Source organism: Trichosurus vulpecula, chromosome 3 (genome assembly GCF_011100635.1).
Source record: "Trichosurus vulpecula isolate mTriVul1 chromosome 3, mTriVul1.pri, whole genome shotgun sequence".
Classification (NCBI taxonomy): domain Eukaryota; kingdom Metazoa; phylum Chordata; class Mammalia; order Diprotodontia; family Phalangeridae; genus Trichosurus; species Trichosurus vulpecula.
The window spans coordinates 68,725,221-68,744,659 of record NC_050575.1 but is presented as its reverse complement, the minus strand read 5'-3'; the positions used below and the strand labels follow the sequence as shown (position 1 = coordinate 68,744,659).

Here is a 19,439-nt window from a genome sequence, read left to right as displayed (position 1 = left end):
ATAGCAGTAATTATATTCCAAAACCAGTAAGCCCACCTCAATGTAGCAACAAGGAAATTGTAACACAGTATTATAGCAAGGAACCAAGTCATCCTGTAACCTTCTCCCCTGCTAGGGCCATCCTGTAAGCAATAACTCACAAATCCTAACTGTCTGCTTGTCTGTAACCTCTCCCGTAGTTCTGAAAGCCCTTGCATTTCTCAGAGTCCTTGCAGTCTCCTGGATTCTCTGGATTCTCAGTTCTCCAATCTTTCGATGCTGTAGATTCTCAGCTCTTTGATCTCTGCAACTCTCTGGTCTGCACTCTCTGCTCTGCAGTCTTTCTTGCTTCTGACTCTCTCTCAATATCTGCTTTCTCAGTGTCTGCTCTTGAACACCCTCTTGATGTCTGCTGCCTCAATGTCTTCTTGATGTCTGCTTCTCAATTCTGTGTTCTGTAGTTCTGAGTTCAATGGCTATCTTCTGGGTATATATACTCTTCTTAGGCCAGAGGGCTTCATGACCTAATTAGCAAAAGGTGTGGGCCTGGGGCCTCACACCTAGTAAGTAAAGACTCTATTGAATGGTTGGGGAAGATCTTTAATCACATTAAAACCACACAAAGTCATCAAAGTCCAACAGCAAGACAAAAGTCAGGATGACTGGTGATGGCTCAGGATGAAGTGAATGATCTTGTTGTCTTCAATGTCTGCCCAAATTCTAAGTGCTCCACATCACCTACTTTAGCCACCTTTATGATTATTGGAACAAAATCATTCTGATCTGCCCATTCTGCTGGGAGAAGTCTTTGTGTTCTTGGGGTAGATCTCCCTCTAACTCACTGATGGGTTTGAGGCCTGTCAGTTCCCCTCAACCTGGTTTAGCTCATCTACCAAGATGGTTTTACCAGGATATGGCTTCTGTGCATGCTATAGCTATAGCTTCTTGGAGCCATAGGTAAAAGTAAAGTAAAAGTGACACCAAAGGTAGATAAGCAGCCCTGAAAAGGGCTTGGTAGCCCTCACACTAGAGGTCTACTCCTCCCTGAATGCTCCATACACCCCACTTTTTGTAATAATCCATTGATCAATCAACAAGTACTTATTAAGAACTTACTGTATGAAGCACTATACTCAACAGTAGGAATACAAAGAAAGAAGCGAAATAATCCTTGCCCTTGGGGACACAAGGGAAAAGAAGGGAGGGACTAAGCATGTATATGGTGTCTACTATGTGCCAGGCACTGAGCTAAGCACTTTTTATAAATTCTATGACATTCGATCCTCACAATAACCCTGCAAGCCGCATAGATGTTATTGTTATTCCCACTTTACAATGGGGAAACTGAAGCAAAAAGAGGTAAAGTGACATGTCTAGGGTCATACAGCTAGTAAGAAGCTGGATATAAACTCAGGTCTTCTTGACTTTGGGACCAACACTCTATTCACTGCACAACCAACTCCCAGGTGAAGACAGGAGGAATAAGACAGAAATATTTACAGAATTTGTACAAGACGAGTACAAAGCAGTTTGGGGAAGGGCCGCCCTATCAGTTGTAGGAAACAAGATGAGCTTGATGAAGAAGGTGGGACTTGAGCTGAATCTTGAAGGAGAACAAGGATTCTATGGCAGAATACATTACAGGAATGGGGGGCGGCAATCATGCAAAGCCACCGCTAGTGCAGAACAGCAAGCAGAGCCAGAGGGCTGGAATACAGAATGTGAAGAGTGAACAAGACAAGAAAGGTAGGAAGGGGCCAGGTTATAAAGAGCTTTAAATGGCAAACAGAGGTATTATATTTGACTGGAGGGACAATAATGTAGTCAATGAGCTGGAGGTCATTAAGTAGATTGAGAAGGAGTTATTGGGAAGGTAGGAGGAGAAACAACAGAGAAAAGTGTCCTCTAAACTCAGAAAGGAGAGAAAAGAGTGGTCAGTCAACAGTGTCAAATGCAGCAGAGAGGTCAAGGAATAAAGACTGAGGAAAGGTCATTAGACTCAGAGCTTAGGAGATTATTGATAACTTTAGGAAGAGCAGTTTCAGCTGAGCGATGAGGTTGGAAGCTAGACAGAAGAAAGTTTAGAAGGGAGTGAATAGAGAAGAAATTGGGGCACAACTTTTTCAAGGAGCTTGGATGAGAAAAGGAGGAGAGCTCTAGGACAGTGGTTAGCAGGGATGATAGCAACTAGTATGGGTTTTTTGAGCATAGGAGAACCATAGGTGTAGTAATAGGCAGAAGGAAAGGAATCAATTACTAAAGAGAGACTGAAGATTAGCAAGACAGAGGAGAGCAATCTACTGAAGAAGAAAGAAGGGTCATCCTTAAATAAAGAGGGGCTGTCCTTAAAAAGGAGGGCCACCTCTTCATCAGAGCTTGGTTTAAAGGAGGAAATGGTAAGATGGCAGCAGCTGGGGAAGGGGCAATATAGGGGACTGAGAAATGAGGGGGAGGGTTTGTCAAGAAGAGAGGAGTGTATGAGCAAGTGTTCCCCAAACACAGGGGTTCTTAGTGAGGGGAGAGTCCTATGAACTTATTCTTTTAATATTTTGGTATGTGATTCAATACAATTGGTTTCCTTTGTAATCCTATGTATTTTATGCTATGCATATTAAAATATTATTCTGATAAGGGGTCCATGGGCTTCACCAGACTAACAAATGACACACAAAAGGTTAAGCGCCCCAGCATGAATAGTGGGTTGCATACTATCAATAAGCTCTAAAGCTTGATAGAGGTGGTATACAGCCCTGCCTTTGTTCCTTGATATCTTCAAACTTGACCTCCATCTCCTAGAAAGCACTTTCATTGTTAAACTACACAAACCCTGCCTTTTGAGTAGTTTATGGTCTAATTAAGTGTTTTAAATTCATTGGATAGAAATTATTTGAGTACAAAGGGATCTATCCTTATCCACGTTCAACTCTTGTATGTGTTTTTTCTCCCCACTTTCAAAGGAAAGTTATTTGGTTCGTTGTGGGCAGCATTCTGAAACTTTCCTTCTCTGGTGCCTTGAGAGGTGCCTTTGATTCTGAATCCAAAGGCCATCAGGGAAAACTCCCAAACAACTCAGGTCAAACAAAATATCTACCTCAGGAGAGAATCTCGAATCAGCGAGTTTGGTGAATAGTGGTAAATCAGCTGCTCTCAGATAAGAGGCTCTGTTAATTAACATTTTAAATTTTAATGTGTCAATAATTTAGGAGTACTGTTTGCTTGGGTCATGGTATTTCGCCTTTGAAGAAAAAATTTGCAGGGACAGAATCACTTACCAGGGGATTCCTGTGAGATTCATTAGGAAGGTAATAGGATATGAGAGGTAGAGGGTTACATTTTAGCATCTATCTCTGTGTAGCCAGGGCTATTCTTTAATTCGTCATCCTTTATGAAGCTAGCAGCTACTCTAGAGTAAAGCTAGTCAAGATGGCTACGTGACGTAGCCATCTTGGAAAAGCCTTACCTGCAATCAACAAAATAGATTCCCTATAGCACACAAGAAGGTTAACCTTGTGGTAATTAACTGGATTAATTCATTTAGGTGACATATGCATGGTTCCATGACAACCAAGATAAGCTGTGTAGTGTGGTAGAAAGAATGCTCGTTCTGGAATCAAATGATCTGGGTTCAAATTCAGGCTCTGTCCCTTGGGTGAATCACTTAACTGTTCTATGCCTTAGTTTCCACATCTAAAAAACGTATTTTATGACCTCTAAAATCCCTTCCAACTCTATTGTACGATCCTATGAACCAGGTAAAAAGTGAAAAAAGCCGGTTGACAGATAGCTTAGCCAATAAGACACCAAAAAACCGATTTGAATATTTAACTGGTGTGAACAGTTGTTTGGCATGATCTAGATATAGGCTAAGAAGTGTTAGCAAATAGACAATTCTCCCACCCTTATACAAAAACTAGTTATTAATTAATTATAATAGGACCACAGGGGAATAGTATTTTGCAGGCACATGAATGACAGCATACTTCACCTTGATTGCAATTAAAAGAAAAAAAAAGCTCTTCTGCTCATTTCCCTACCATTTAGCATCAAATATTTTATTGATGGGTGATTTTTGTCTGTCATGTTTTTATATCAGAGACAACAAAATATTGACTATACACAAAACTTCCAAGTGGTTTATTGAGCAATACAATACAGTCAACCTGATTCCATACTTATGGTAAAAGAGTGCTGGAAAACAATTGCCTCCAATTTCTCCCCTAGACGTGCGAGTCTTCAGATTGCCACACCAGTGATGAGCTCCAGTGTCAATGGAGGGTAGGCAACATGCATGAGAGTTCAGCTCCTGGGCTTTTATAATTTAAGAAGTCCATTTTTTTGAGTTATTATTTGTTTTTCTGCTTGTCTATCTTACATTGTACTTTCCATGATTTTAATTAGTGGGGAAACAAAAGGTTATCTGTTGCCTTTGTTCCCAAATTTACACTTTGGAATATTTAAGCATTACAGTTAGTTGAGATAGTGAAGGAGGAGAAGAAAAAAGAAAGGGTGGGGGGAGGAGTTAACTCAATTTGTGCCTGACCTTGCAAATTTATCATACACTGCAATCAGATGGGGACTGCTCTTATGGCCTTGAGATGAGGAACTTATCTATAAACCCATAACTCTTTTGGAGTGGTAAGCCTGGGCAGGAAGGCTTTTCAGCTTAGGAATGTAAGGAGTAAGCTGATAAAAAAAAAGACAAGGGTGCCATTAAGTCTGTCCATGGTCTAAGTACATGACTTAACTCTTAACTCTCCCAAGCCAGTCTCCAAATACTAAAGCATGTCCCATGGGTGAGATGGGTTAATATTCCTTTATGGTTCCTGTTCATATTTCATATATTAGGGTATCTTGCATCTGCAATTGGATCAGCAGGCATGTATAGGGAACTAATAACTGGTTCTTGCTGCATTGAGTTATTTGGCATTTTTAGACCTCACTTCCCTCGTCACCAAAATGAGATCATAGATCTCCTAGATGCTAATCTAGCCAGTGGCACAGAACAGCAATTCTATGTTTACATTGGCCAGCTTCTATCTTGAGGGCTTCTCACAATTCACACTCTTTGGTTCATACTCCTAAGTAGGATTTCCCCTGGGAACATCAGAATATATCTACTTTTGTCTCACCCAAGTCTTCCCCCTGGAAACACCAGATTATAGCTTATACCTATATATCTACATAAAAAGTAAAAAAGAACTTCACCTCCCATATGGGCACTCATTCAAACAATATATTACTTTCCAGTCGTCTCCACATCATGATTCCTGCACTTTAGTAATCGTTGCCATCTTCCCCATTACCTCCCTCCTTTCCACACTTGAACTCCTCTCCTGAGACACAGGGTTCTAATAAGCTTCCTCCTTATTTTGCCTGGAAACAGGCTCCCATGATACTGCCAGACCATCTCCATGCCATTCTACAGTCCACATTCTGCCCCCCCATACCACCACCCACTTTCTAGCTTGCCTCGATATGTTGTCTTCCTCTCTTAGAATATAAGCTTCCTGCAGGGCTTTCCTTGCTTGTACCTGAAACCTTAGTGCTTAGCCCAGGGCTAGGCACATAGCAAGTGCTTAATAAATGCTTTATCTCTCTACCTATCCATCCATCCATCTAGCCATCTCCCTATCTATCTATCTATCCCACTACATCCAGGGTCATCTCTAGTCATCCTGATCTATATTTTGCCACTGGACGCAGATGGTTCTGAAGGAGAAAATGAGGCTGGTGACTTTGCACAGCCCTCCTCACTTTCATGTCATGGCATCACCTCCCTGATGTCATGGCCCTCTTTGAGAATGAAGGACAAACAACAAAAACAATATCTATCTATCTATCTATCTATCTATCTATCTATCCATCTATCTATCTGTCTGTCTGTCTATCTACCTATCTATCTGTCTATCTGTCTTCCTATCTATCTGTTTATCTATCTGTCTATCTATCTATTCACCTATTTACCTATTTGTCATTTATTTATGTTGACAAGTTTTATTTTATGACAGAAAAATTGCAAAAGCAGAGAGAATCCATAGTAGAGGCCATCGGGAGTCAAGACAACTCTCCTTCCCTCTTTGGTGGTATTCTTCTTTCCTAGGGAGCTATTTAGTCCTTTAGACATGGAGTAATTTCCTAGAGTTGACAACCATCCTCACCTTTCCCACTATCACATAAGGAAAGCACTTGAGGTTGTGTGAGTATGCATACATATCCGCACACGTGCGCACACACACACACACACACACAGACACACAGACACAGACACACACAGACACACACAGTCACACACACACACACACAGACACACAGAGACAAACACAGACACACACAGACACACAGAGACAAACACAGACACACACAGACACACACACAGAGACAAACACAGACACACACACACAGAGACACACACAGACACACAGACACACAGAGACAAACACAGACACACACACACACACACACACACACATACACACACACATACACAACTCCAGACTCATACTGCTACCGTGATTGAAGGGCCCTGGAAATAAGAAAGGAAAACAAACAAAAACCAACCAGAATCACAGACTCATAGAACTCCAGAGCTGGAAGGGATTTCCATGGCCATAGTGTTCAAGTAATGCCCCAAACAGTTTCCACTAGACCGTACCCAATGAGTATTCATCCAGCATCAACTAATACTAAAGCAAACAAACAAAAAACTCTCCAGTCAAAAAGAGTCCTCCTGACCTCCTGAGGGAGCCCATTCCACTAGCGGATAGCTCGAAATGTTAGGAATTTTTGCTGACATGAAACCTAAAATTACCTTTTTATTACCTAACTTCCACCCATTGCTCTTACTTATTCCCCATGGTGAGATTTCAAATACTTGAAGATAGCTGTCATTTCCCCCAAAGTCTTCTCTTGCTAAGACGAAACAACCTAAGTTCATTCAAATGCTGCTCATGTGGCATGGGATCAAGTCCTCTCGCTATTCTGGTCGCTCTTCTCTGGATATTCCCCAGTTTATAGATGTCTATGTTCCTCATGCTCAGCACTCCACCTGCTGTCTTGGTATCTTGGTATGGACCATCATCCCCCTGAATGTACTCACTTCTCACCTCTGCCTCACTAAATCCCTACCTCCATTTAAGACTTAGTTCAAGTACCATCTTCTATGCAGTGCCTCTTCTGATTTCCCAACTGTACATTCTCTCCCTCACTAACTACCCTGAATTTAACTGCCATATATTTATTCTTCGTAGAATAAATATACTTAAAGTACATGTTGTCTCTCCCAATAGCATACGAGCTCTTTGAAGGCAGAGATAATTTCTTCTGTTTGTTTGTTTTTTGTCTTTGTAGACTTAGAACTTAGCAGAGTGCCTGGCACACGTTTAGTTGTTTTAGTGTCCAACTCATCATGACCCCATTTTGAGATTTTCTAAGCAAAGATTCTGAAGTGGTTTTCCATTTCCTTCTCCAGTTCATTTCACAGATAAGGAAACTGAGGTAAACAGGGTTAAGTGACTTGCCCAGGGGTCACCCAGCTAGTGAGTGTCTGAGACCAGATTTGAACTTAGGAGGAAGAATCTTCCTGACTCCAGGCCCAGCACTCTTCAACTTCACCATCTAGCTGCCTGGCACATAGTAGGCTCTTAATAAATACTTGTCAATTGATTTCTAAACTTTAGCGCCAAGAACTGGATATATTGCTCTAGATGTGTTCTGGCCAGAAAGAGTAAAGCAAGACAAACATCTTTCTATTCCTGGAAGCTATGCCTCTTATAAGGCAATCTAATAATTCAGTTGGTTTTTTGGCTTCCATGTCACATTGTTGATTTATATTGTGCTTGCAGTTCACTACCCACCCCTTCCCACTCACCACCCACCCCTGCTCCAGATCTTTTTTTTTTTTTTCAGGAAAACTGCTATCTAATTATACTTTCCCAGTTTGTACTTACTCAGAGAAGTGAACACAAAAGAGACAAAGGCAGCCATGTGTTCGTGTCCACCACTAGTCAGGTGAAAGTATAGGGCAGTCACCCTTCCCTTACCAGCAATCAGATAGGCAGCTAAAATCAGCCCTCCTGCTTCAAAGCTTCAAAGACAAGGGAGGAAAGTGAGGCAATGAGAAAAGGGGAGTGGGGAAAGACAGAGACAAAAAGAGAAAGATATCGATGATGGAGGGGAGAAGGGGAGAGAGAGTCAGAAAGACAGAGAGAGACAGAGATAGGGGGAAGAGGGAGAGAAAGAGAAAGAGAGATTGAGCAACTCTTTTGAATATGCTAGTTCCACTCATTCCACTCATTCCACTGAGTCTTCCATTCTTATGGCCATTGAAGTCAATTAAAGAACTACTGTTTTTCATCAGACAGTACAAATCTTGGAATCAACAAGGCTGGAAGTAAGCTCACGTGAAGCTTCCATATGGTTGCTTGGAGTGGACCCGGTGAGAGAATATTGATCATGTTCCAAGGATTGGCACCCCCTGGGCAGTTCAACCCCATTGTGAAAATAACAACAAACAATGAGCACGAAAATCAGAAACAAAAATAAGAATTGAGTTATTTTGTCTATTACAAATGCCCAAATTAACTGTAAAGGACATGTGAAGAAAGATGCTATCTGCATCCAGCGAAAGAAGCAACAAATAGAAGTATGTATAGAATAATGTTATATGTAAGTGATATATATGTAACATATGCATATATAATATGTAATATGTGTTGATATACAGATATGTGTAATATGTATGCTAATACACACATATGTGTGTATGTGTTAATATACATGCATGTATATGTGTGTGTATATACATATACGTAATTTGTGTCTAATAGTAGCCATCTTGGGGGGAGGGGTGGGCTGAGAAAAAGGGAAAAAAAGAAATTTACATGTTGCTGTATATTTGAAAGGAAAAGCAAGTTGTGCACAGTAGATTGGCAGTTTCATGTGTAATCATCGCTTTTATTGTACTACTTTATGGAAATGTTTCTTTTATTTCATAAATTAAAATAAAATAAATTTTTAAAAGGAGAATTGAGCACAGCTGCCTTTTCTCTTTTGTCAGCCATCATCATCAGCCACCCTCAGAAACAGTCCTTCCCTATCCTACCCAATCCTATGCCATCTATCCTATGCTAGCATCCTTTCCTGTTGTATCCCTCTCCATCTCCCAATATATCATTAAATAAACCTCTCCCTTCTTTTGCTCTTCTTTGCCAGCTCATTTTGAGTTTTAGTGCTCCTGATCCCACAGGACCCATGCCATGTTTTTCTATATCATCCTCTGTTAACTGCCCTTGGTAACACAGCATTGTCTGACAACTCTCCTTCCAGGACTCTTGGTATAGGAATTCCTCATGCTTGCTCCTCTGTCGTGCCCCTCCTGCCATTCCATTGCTGTCAGCTTCCATTCCTGAAGCTCTAGGCTTCTTAGAAATTCCTCAGAGCTCCTCTGCTGCCCCCTTACTATGGATGACCCTCCAAGCTCTGTCCTGTGCCCTCTTCTCTTCTTTCTGTTCACTTCTCTAGGTGATCTCAATAGCTCTCATGGGCTTAATTACTGTCTCTATTAAGATGACTCCCAAATCTCTGGATCTCTGTCCTGAACTTCATTCTTGCATTAATAATTGTTTATTAGGCATTTTTGGACTGGATATCCAGGGTCATCTCAGACTGAGCATGTCCAAAACAGAACTCATCAGCTTCTTTTCCCAAACCCATCATTTTCCTGAACTTCCCTTTTTTTAAATAAAAGGCATACCATCCTGCCAGTCATCCAGGTTATTCATCTCTTTACTCTCTCTCACTCCACATTTCCAATCAATTGCCAAATCATATCCTGTCTACCTCTGAAACATGTCCCCTCATCTGTTTCCTCTCCATGAACCCAGTCATCCCTCTTGCACAGGTCCATAGCACCTCTTCCCTGGACCATTGGAATAGTCTTTGATGTGGTTTCTTTGCTATCATCTCTCTCTACTCCAATCTATCCTCCACTCAGCTCCCAATGACATTTTCCTAAAGTGCATGATTTACCACGTCACCTCCCCTACTCAATAGACTCCAGTGGTTCCCCAGTACCTCCAAGATCTAATGTAAAACTCTCTACTTGGTTTTGAGAGCTCTTCATAACTCTTCCAATCGTTCCAGTCATTTTATGCTTCATTCCCTTCCATGAACTCTGTGATACAGCTACATAAGCTTACTGGCTATTCCTTACACAGGACACTCCATTTTCTTTCTCCTATGCCTAGAATGCTCTCTTCCTATCTCCACATCTTAACTTCTCAGTTTTCCTTCTAGATTCAGCTCATATTCTACATTTTGTAGGAGGCTTTAGCCATACCCCCAGTCCTTTCTGTCCGAGGTTGTCTTTCATTTACACTGCATAAATCTTGTACAGTTATTTCCATGTTGCCTTCCCCATTAGAATGTGAGCTCCTTGAGAAGAAGGGATCATGTTTTGCCTTTCTTTGTATCCCCAGGGCTTAGTACAGTGCCCAACAAGTAGTAAGTGCTTAATAAATATTTGTTGACCGACTAGTTGACTATTTCTACTAAATCAAATATAAACTCTTCTCCTTGGTTTTTAAAGCTCCTCTTGACCTCACCCAAACCTGCCTTCCTTTCCAGTTTTGTTCCACATTACTCCTTATCATATACACTCTGGTCCAGCCCAACTATCCTTCTTACTGTTCCTCGCAAGCAGCACTCCATCTTTCATTTCCTACTGCCTGGCCTTTGTACTGGCCATCCCTCATGCCTAGAATACACTTTCTCCTCACTCCTACTTCTCAGAATTCCTGGTTCTCCTTGATGATTCAGTTCAAGTATCACCTTCCACATGAAGCCTTTCCAGATCCTTCCTCCCAAAATTACCTTGTGTCCATTTTGTCAAGACCTTTTATTTTTGCTACATAGTTTGTTCTCCAACTAGAATGCAAGCTCTTTGAAAGTAGGGACTATTTCACTTTTGTCTTTGTTCCTCCAGTACCTAGAGCAGAAACTGTATACTTAGTAAATGCTCATTGATTGCTGATTGGTCTATTACCATTTGGTAGGGGAGGGGGTGGATCATGGGATTGCCTCCTTTCTGAGGACCACATGGGTTTCCTGATCCATATCAATCTCTCAAACTAGAGTCTGTATGTATCCAAGTGACTTCTCCAGTGCTGACAACATATGGATCCCTCCATCTTTGCCTGTAGCTACTCTACCATATAAAGAATGAGTGCAACGATGTGGCTAAGTTATCTGACCATCCATGACATGAACAATTACTTTCAAACACACTACTAATAGTCATGCGTCCACCATGTATAGGGAGCCATATTCAATGCCAGCCCAAAATCCTCCTTGGTGGCTGGTAACGAGAACACAGGGCAATAATAATTAGTGACATTTATATAGCCTTTTATTGTTTGCAATGTGTTTTACATATACTATCTCATTTGGTCTTCACAACACTAAGAGATCCTTATTTAGGGGTAATGATGATGATGGGCAGACTGAGCCTGAGAGGTTGAGTGACTCAGCCAGGGTCACATGCTGACAATGACTGAGAAAGGATTTGAACTCATCTATTCCTGTTTTCAAGTCCAGCACTCTATCCATGACACTACCTAAGTGCCTCACAATAATGCCTGGCAATATAACCCTGTAGTAGGATTTTAGCATTAAAATGTACTTTACTATCTCCTACTTCCACTTTTTCAATCTTATTTGCTATTCCTTCTCTTCACACATTTTTCATTCCATTCAAACTGGTTTGCTAATTGTTCCCCATATGCAACATTACATCTCCTGTCTCCACACCTCTGGACAAATGGTCCCTATTTCTGGAATACAGCCCCACTTCACTTCAACTCTTGCAGAACTTGAAGAAGCTAGGAGGATCTGATTTCAAATCTGACCTCAGACACTTACTAGCAAGTCACTTAACCCTGTTTACCTTGGTTTCCTCATCTGTAAAATGAGCTGGAAAAGGAATGGAAACCACTCCAGTATCTTTGCCAAGAAAAGGCTAAATGGAGTCAGTCACAAATTGGCAAAGGTACTAGAGTGGTTTGCTGTTTCCTTCTCCAGCTCATTTTACAGATGAGGAAACTGAGGCAGAGTTAAACGACTTGCCCATGATCATCCAGCTAGGAAGTGTCTGAGGCTGAATTTGTTGTTAAATGACTAATATGGAAATGTTTTACATGGTTGCACATTTATAACCTATATCTGATTGCTTATGGTCTCAGGCAGGAGAGAGAGGAGGGAGCAAGGGAGAGATGAAATTTGAAACTCGAAACTTTTAAAAGAATTAAAATTGTTTTAACATGTAGTTGGGAAAAAATAGAATATATTTCTGAACAATAGTCTACATCCTAGTTGAAACAGGAATCTTTTCTATGACTTCCCCATTAAGGAGTTATTCAGCCACTTTTTGAATACCTTCCACAATGGGGAACTCACTATCTCCCAACAGACCATTCCATTTTGGGACAGCTTTTATCATTCAGAAGTTCTATGTGTCTCTAAGGCCCTTTCCAGCTCTACAATTTCATGACTTAGATAGAGGAAACATAAAGACTTGAGAACATTTAAAACTGGAAGATTATGTAAAATCCCAAATGAACAAAAGCCAACAAGGTATCCTTGCATCATTTATCCAAAGCAGGACCTCTATGGCCATTGGGTGGAATGCTTTTAGAAGCTCGATAAGCCTTATAGCTCTGGAACCCAGTGGCATTTTTCTTTAATGCAAAACTGGCAGTATGTAATAGCAGGACAAAATATATAAAAAGCATCCTCTTTAATTTATGCTGTTTGGATATCTGTCAGTATAAGAGATGATCCTACAAGCTCTCAAGAAATAACTTTTTGTTGAAATTTGAAGTAATTGGGGGGTGGATCCAAGACAGCAGCTGGAAAGCAGGGACTTGCCTAAAGGTCTCCCCCAGGACCCTCCAAACACCTATAAAAATGGCTCTGAACAAATTCTAGAACTGCAGAACCCACGAAACAGCAGAGGGAAGCAGGGCTCCAGCCCAGGACAGCCTGGATGGTCGCTGGGTAATGTCTATCACGCTCGGAGCTGGGAGCAAGGGGAGCAGAGCCCAGCGTGGGCTGTGCCCGGACCAACCAGACAAGGAGCCAGGCAGAACAGGCCCTAGAGCCCTGAATCAGTGAGCTGTGGTAGTTACCAGATTTCTCAACCCACAAACACCAAAGACAACAGAGAAGGTTAGTGGGAAAAGCTGCGGGGGACAGAGTGAAAGGAGTTCTCCATTCGGCCACCACCCTGGGGGTGGCAGAGATAGTGTAGCTCTGAGGAACTACAGGTGCAGTTGGTTCCTGCCTCAGCCCCAAAAGGTGGGAGGAATTAAGTGGCAGATCAGAGCAGGAGTGCAGAGCCTGCTTAAGATCTGAGTCTGTCCAGGATATCGGTTCTTGGGGGAGGAGAAGCGCTGGTGTGGCAGAGATTGAGGTGTAGAAATAGCTCTGAAAACAACAGCACATACCCTCAAGCTTAGAACAAAGTACTCTCTACTCTACAAGCAGTCATACGCCCATGAAAAACTCAAGGGTGAAGTAGTTGACTGGGAATATGGCCAGGCAATGAAAATGGACTCAGATTCAGACTCCAACTTTGGAATCTTTCTTTGGTGACAAAGAAGACCAAAACATACAGCCAGAAGAAGTCAACAAAGTCAAAGAGCCTACATCAAAAGCCTCCAAGAAAAACATGAACTGGTCTCAGGCCATGGAAGGGCTCAAAAAGGATTTGGAAAAGCAAGCAAGAGAAGTAGAGGAAAAAGTGGGAAGAGAAATGAGACTGATATGAGAAAACCATGAAAAACAAGTCAATGACTTGCTGAAGGACACCCAAAAAATACTGAAGAAAATAACGCCTTAAAAAATAGACTAACTCAAATGGCAAAAGAGCTCCAAAAAGCCAATGAGGAGAAGAATGCCTTGAAAGGCAGAATTAGCCAAATGAAAAAGGAGGTCCAAAAGACCACTGAAGAAAATACTACCTTAAAAATTAGATTGGAGCAAGTGGGAGCTAGTGACTTGATGAGAAATCAAGATATTATAAAACAGAACCAGAGGAATGAAAAAATAGAAGACAATGGGAAATATCTCATTGGAAAAACCACCGACCTGGAGAATAGATCCAGGAGAGATAATTTAAAAATTATTGGACTACCTGAAAGCAATGATCAAAAAAAGAGCCTAGATATCATCTTTCAAGAAATTATCAAGGAGAACTGCCCTGATATTCTAGAGACAGAGGGTAAAATAGAAATTGAAAGAATCCACTGATCACCTCCTGAAAAAGATCCGAAAAAGAAAACTCCTAGGAATATTGTTACCAAATTCCAGAGATCCCAGATCAAGGAGAAAATACTGCAAGCAGCCAGAAAGAAACAATTTGAGTATTGTGGAAACACAATCAGGATAATACAAGATTTAGCAGCTTCTACTTTAAGGGATCAATGGGCTTGGAATATGATCTTCCAGAGGTTGATGGAGCTAGGATTAAAACCAAGAATCACATACCCAGTAAAACTGAGTATCATGCTCCAAGGCAAAATATGGATTTTCAATAAAATAGAGGACTTTCAAGCTTTCTAAGTGAAAAGACCAGAGCTGAATAGAAAATTTCACTTTCAAACACAAGAATCAAGAGAAGCATGAAAAGGTAAACAAGAAAGAGAAATCATAAGGGACTTACTAAAGTTGAACTGTTTTGTTTACATTCTTACATGGAAAGATGATGTGTATAATTCATGAGACCTCAGTATTAGGGTAGCTGAAGGGAATATACATACATACATACATACATATATATGTATATATATGTATATATATATATATATAGACAGAGGGCACAGGGTGAGTTGAATATGGAGGGATGAGATCTAAAAAATACAATCAAATTAAGGGATGAGAGAGGAATATATTGAGAGAGGGAGAAAGGGAGAGATAGAATGGGGTAAATTATCTCGCATAAAAGTGGCAAGAAAAAGCAGTCCTCTAGGAAAGGAAGAGGGAGCAGGTGAGGGGGAATGAGTGAATCTTGCTGTCATCAGATTTGACCTGAGGAGGGAGTAACATTTACACTCAGCTGGGTATCTTACCCCACAGGAAAGAAGGAGAAAGGAGATTTTAAAAAAGGGGGGATGACAGAAGGGAGGGCAGATGGGGGAGGAGGTAATCAAAAGCAAACACTTTCAAAAAGGGACAGGGTCAAGGGAGAAAATTGAATAAAGGAGGATAGGATAAGAAGGAGCAAAATATAGTTAGTCTTTCACAACATGAGTATTGTGGAAGGGTTTTACATAGTGATACACATGTGGCCTATGCTGAATTGCTTGCCTTCTTAGGGAGGGTGGGTGGCAAGGGAAAAGGGGAGAGAATTTGGAACTCAAAGTTTTAAAAGCAGATGTTCAAAAAAAAGTTTTAAATGCAACTAGTGAATAAGATATACAGGCAATGGGGCATAGAAATCTAACTTGCCCTACAAGAAAGTAAGGGAAAAGGGGATAGGGCGGGGGAGCGGGGTGACAGAAAGGAGGACTGACTGGGTAATGGGGCAATCAGAATATATGCCATCTTGGAGTGGGGTAGGGTAGAAATGGGGAGAAAATTTGTAATTCAAACTCTTGTGAAAATCAGTGCTGAAAACTAAAAATATTAAGTAAATGAAATTTGAAGTAGTCAATTTCTCTACGATCCACTGGAGTTCTGCGTCTTACCAATATCTCTGTTCTACTTACGTAGAGCGAGAATCTCCCTAATTGTGTCACTTCGTTTCTTTTCTTCTACATCTTGACTTATCTGATGGTCACAAGAACAAAAGGGCCAGGCAAGCTTGTGTCTGGGAAAGAGGAGTCATTCAACTGGCAGATGTTCCAGGGAAGCCTGCCTAGCTTTGCTCTATTGTAGCTAGTTGGGGGAGGGACATGAGGAGTTAGCACTTTCTTTATGAATAGCACTAATGAGTAAAATCCTCTAAAATGGGCTGCTGCTTATCATATTCTTTAATACACTCCATGAATGGGATTCTACATACGCCCTTCTAATCCCTCTTATTATCTCACAACCCACAGAGTCAGATACTACTATACTTCCTAAAGAGCAGGAGACTGCAAGTACAGAGACATTCTGGTCTAGAGGATAGAGTGATGCGCACAGACTCAGGAATATCAGCCTTCTAGTCCTACCACTCAAAGTTGCTTGACTTCTCTGAGACACAGTCTCCCAATCTGTACAATAGGGTTAATAATACCTATAAGATCTGTCTGTTCCCCCCCTGCCCTGATCTGTTTTTGTCATTAAGTCAAAAATCAAAAAGCTTTTACTAGCAGCCCACTATGTTCTACAGGGGGCAAGCTAGATGGCACAGTGGATAGCGTGCAACCCGTGGAGTCAAGAGAACTTGAGTTCAAATTCATCCTGAGATGCTTCCTACCTGGATGACCATGGGCAAGTCATTTAATTCTGTTTGCCTCAGTTTCCTCATCTGTAAAATGAGCTGGAGAAGGAAACAGCAAACAACTCCAATACCTTTGCCAAGAACACTCCAAATGAGGTCACAAAGAATCTGACATGACTGAAATGACTCGACAACAACAACAAAATGTTCTTTTTTTAAATATATTCTATTTTTCCCAATTACATGTTAAAATAATTTTAATGTTTTTTTAAAGTTTTGAGTTTCAAATTCTACCCCTCCTTTTCTCCCTCCCCTTTCTCCTCCCCGAGACCATAAGCAATCAGATATAGTTACATATGTGCAATCATGTGAAACATTTCCATACTAGTCATTTAACAAAATGTTCTATGGATGGGGACACAAAGACAAAAATGAAACAGCCCCTGCCCTCAAGAAGGTTATATTCAATCTGCGAAGACAGCACATGCACACTTACGTAGAAACAAAATAGAAGAAAACATTCTGAGCTTCTGCACTCAGAGTGTCGGAGCAAACCAGGAGCCACGGAAAGACTTTGATATCTCCAGAGGAAGGAGCCACTGCCTGAGAAGGATCCTTGGCTCTAAGTCAGGGGGATCCAGGCTGAAGAAAAGATTCAAGAAAAGGAATGCAGATGCTGTCACACTGGTCTGAAGTCTCTAGCAGGAGACCACCTGAAGCACCTATCTGAGATTCTTCTCAAAGTCCATCATCCTCACCTGTGGGTACAACTTCTGCCAGTTTTGTCTGACCAGAAGCAAGGAAGCTGGGGTCACACATTTCTCTTGCCCTGAATGCAGGGAAATCTCCCAGGACTTTCCTGGCCTCAATGTGCACCTGTCAAAGCTGGCTGCCATCTGCAAAGACCTCAATCACTAAGGGGCAGCTAGGTGGTATGGTGGCCCTGGAGTCAGGAAGACCTGAGCTCAAATCCAGCCTCAGACACTTGACACTTACTAGCTGACTGGCCCTGGGCAAGTCACTTAACCTTGATTGCCTCAGGGGAAAAAAAGAAGAAGGAGAAGGAGAAGGAAAAGAAGCTCAACCCCTGGAACCTGCAGAGCCCTGTGGGACAAAGGTGCTATCAGAAGCACCAGCCAAGCCCCCAAGCTGTTCTGTAAGGAGGATCAGACCTCCCTATATATAAACTGTATTAAAGGTCAAGAGCATACGGCCCACACCCTTTCTCTCATTGAAGAGGCTCCTCAGATCTTCAGGGAGAAACTCCAGGACACTGTGCTCATTTGAGAAAGAAGATTAAGGAAGTGAAGGAACTTGATGCTTCAAAGAAGGGTAGACAAGTTAAGCAGAGAAAGCTGAATAGAGTAGAATATGTGAGAATACACTAATTCCTGTATGAAGAATGCAGATGCCTGGATGTGGTGACATGTGATGAATCAGTGATTTTCTAGCTAATGGACAACTACTATAATAGAATGCACTAGCATTTTAAAAATGTGGAAGATAGCATCAGAGAGACAGATGAAGAAAGATGCAGGACTGATTTGGATCTCCTTCAGCAAGGCAAAGAGCTGTTGCAAAAGAGTGAGTCACTGCTTTGTGAAAGGCCCAAGTCTCTCACCCTAGAATTAAGAGAATATCTTGTCACTGGGATGAAGGATGTGCTAAAGAAATTCAGAGTCAATATCACTATGCGTCTTACAACAGCCAGTTCCTATGTCATTGTATTTGATGAAGTGAAGAGTGTAAGACATGGAGATGACTGTCTGCATCAGTATAACAGTACTGAAAAATCTCATTATTTTGTCCTTGGTCAGCAGGCCTTCAGCTCTGGCAGATACTACTGGGAGGTGGATGTGAGTGAGCAACCTCAGTGGGCACTAGGGATCTCTACCAAGTACCTCAGGAAGAGGAAAACAAGGCCAGCTAGATGGTGAAGTAGATAAAGCACCAGCCCTGGAGTGAGGAGAACCTGAGTTCAAATTCAACTTCAGACATTTACTAGCTGTGTGACCCTGGGCAAGTCACTTAACTTCAATTGCCTCCAAAAATAATTTTTTTAAAAAAAGATATCAGGAAGAGGAAAACAACTCAGAACTCAGTTGGGTATTTGTACATGTTTTGCTGTGAGAAGAGGGGAAATGATTTCTACCTGGTCACCCAAAGAGGATTAGTTTGCCAACAAATTAAAGTCCCTGTGCCTATAATTGGCATATATCTGGATTAAACTGATAGAACTTTTCTGTTTTATAATGCTATCAGACCCTCACTCATCTATGGAATACAAAATATGTCACTCACAGAGCCTGCCAGGCCTCTCTTCCCTCCTTGTCCCCCTATGCCAGGAACAAAAGTTGGTCCCATGACCATCTGTCCAGTGGAATGTAGTATTTGTGGGAATGGCTGTCTCTAACAATAAACATCTTTGAGTGTATGTGTGTGAAGCAACTCTAGGCAAAACCAAGTTTACTGCTTATGGTCGCTGTAAACTGTAAAAATAACAGGGCCACTGGAAGAGACACAGAGACATGCTCAGGCTCTGCTGAAGATCAGCCCTGAGGAGGAGCCAAGGAGGCAATTTGCTGACAAGTTTAAGACAGCCTGCAGCAATGCCAGCTTAAGGGCATCATTCCCAAATGGTTTATTTTCCACCACTCTCAATGCATAGTATGTTGATTTGTTATCACAATAAATCTAACTTGATTGAATAACTTGATTTTCTTTTTAAAAAAGAAACAAAATAAACACATAGTAATTTTTGTTTTATTTAAGTGAAGGGCAGAGGTGGGCAAATGACTATCCCAAGGTCAAATCCAGCCCTTTACCTATATTGTAGCAACTTATGAGCTAAGAATGTTTTCTACATTTTAAAATACAATAAAATTGGGGGGCAGAGCCAACATGGCAGCTGGAAAGCAGGAACTTGCTTAAGCTCTCCCCCAGGTCCCTCCAAACACCAGAAAAAAATGGCTCTTCTAGAACTGCAGAACCCACAAAAGAGCAGAGAGAAGCAGGGCTCCAGCCCAGGAAAGCCTGGATG

General features: G+C 41.4%; 1 pseudogene; it reads left to right on the top strand.

Moving 5' to 3' along the window:
- The first annotated feature begins 1,625 nt into the window (after window positions 1-1,625).
- Window positions 1,626-18,812, top strand: LOC118842087 (annotated as a pseudogene).
- Window positions 18,813-19,439: the final 627 nt, after the last annotated feature.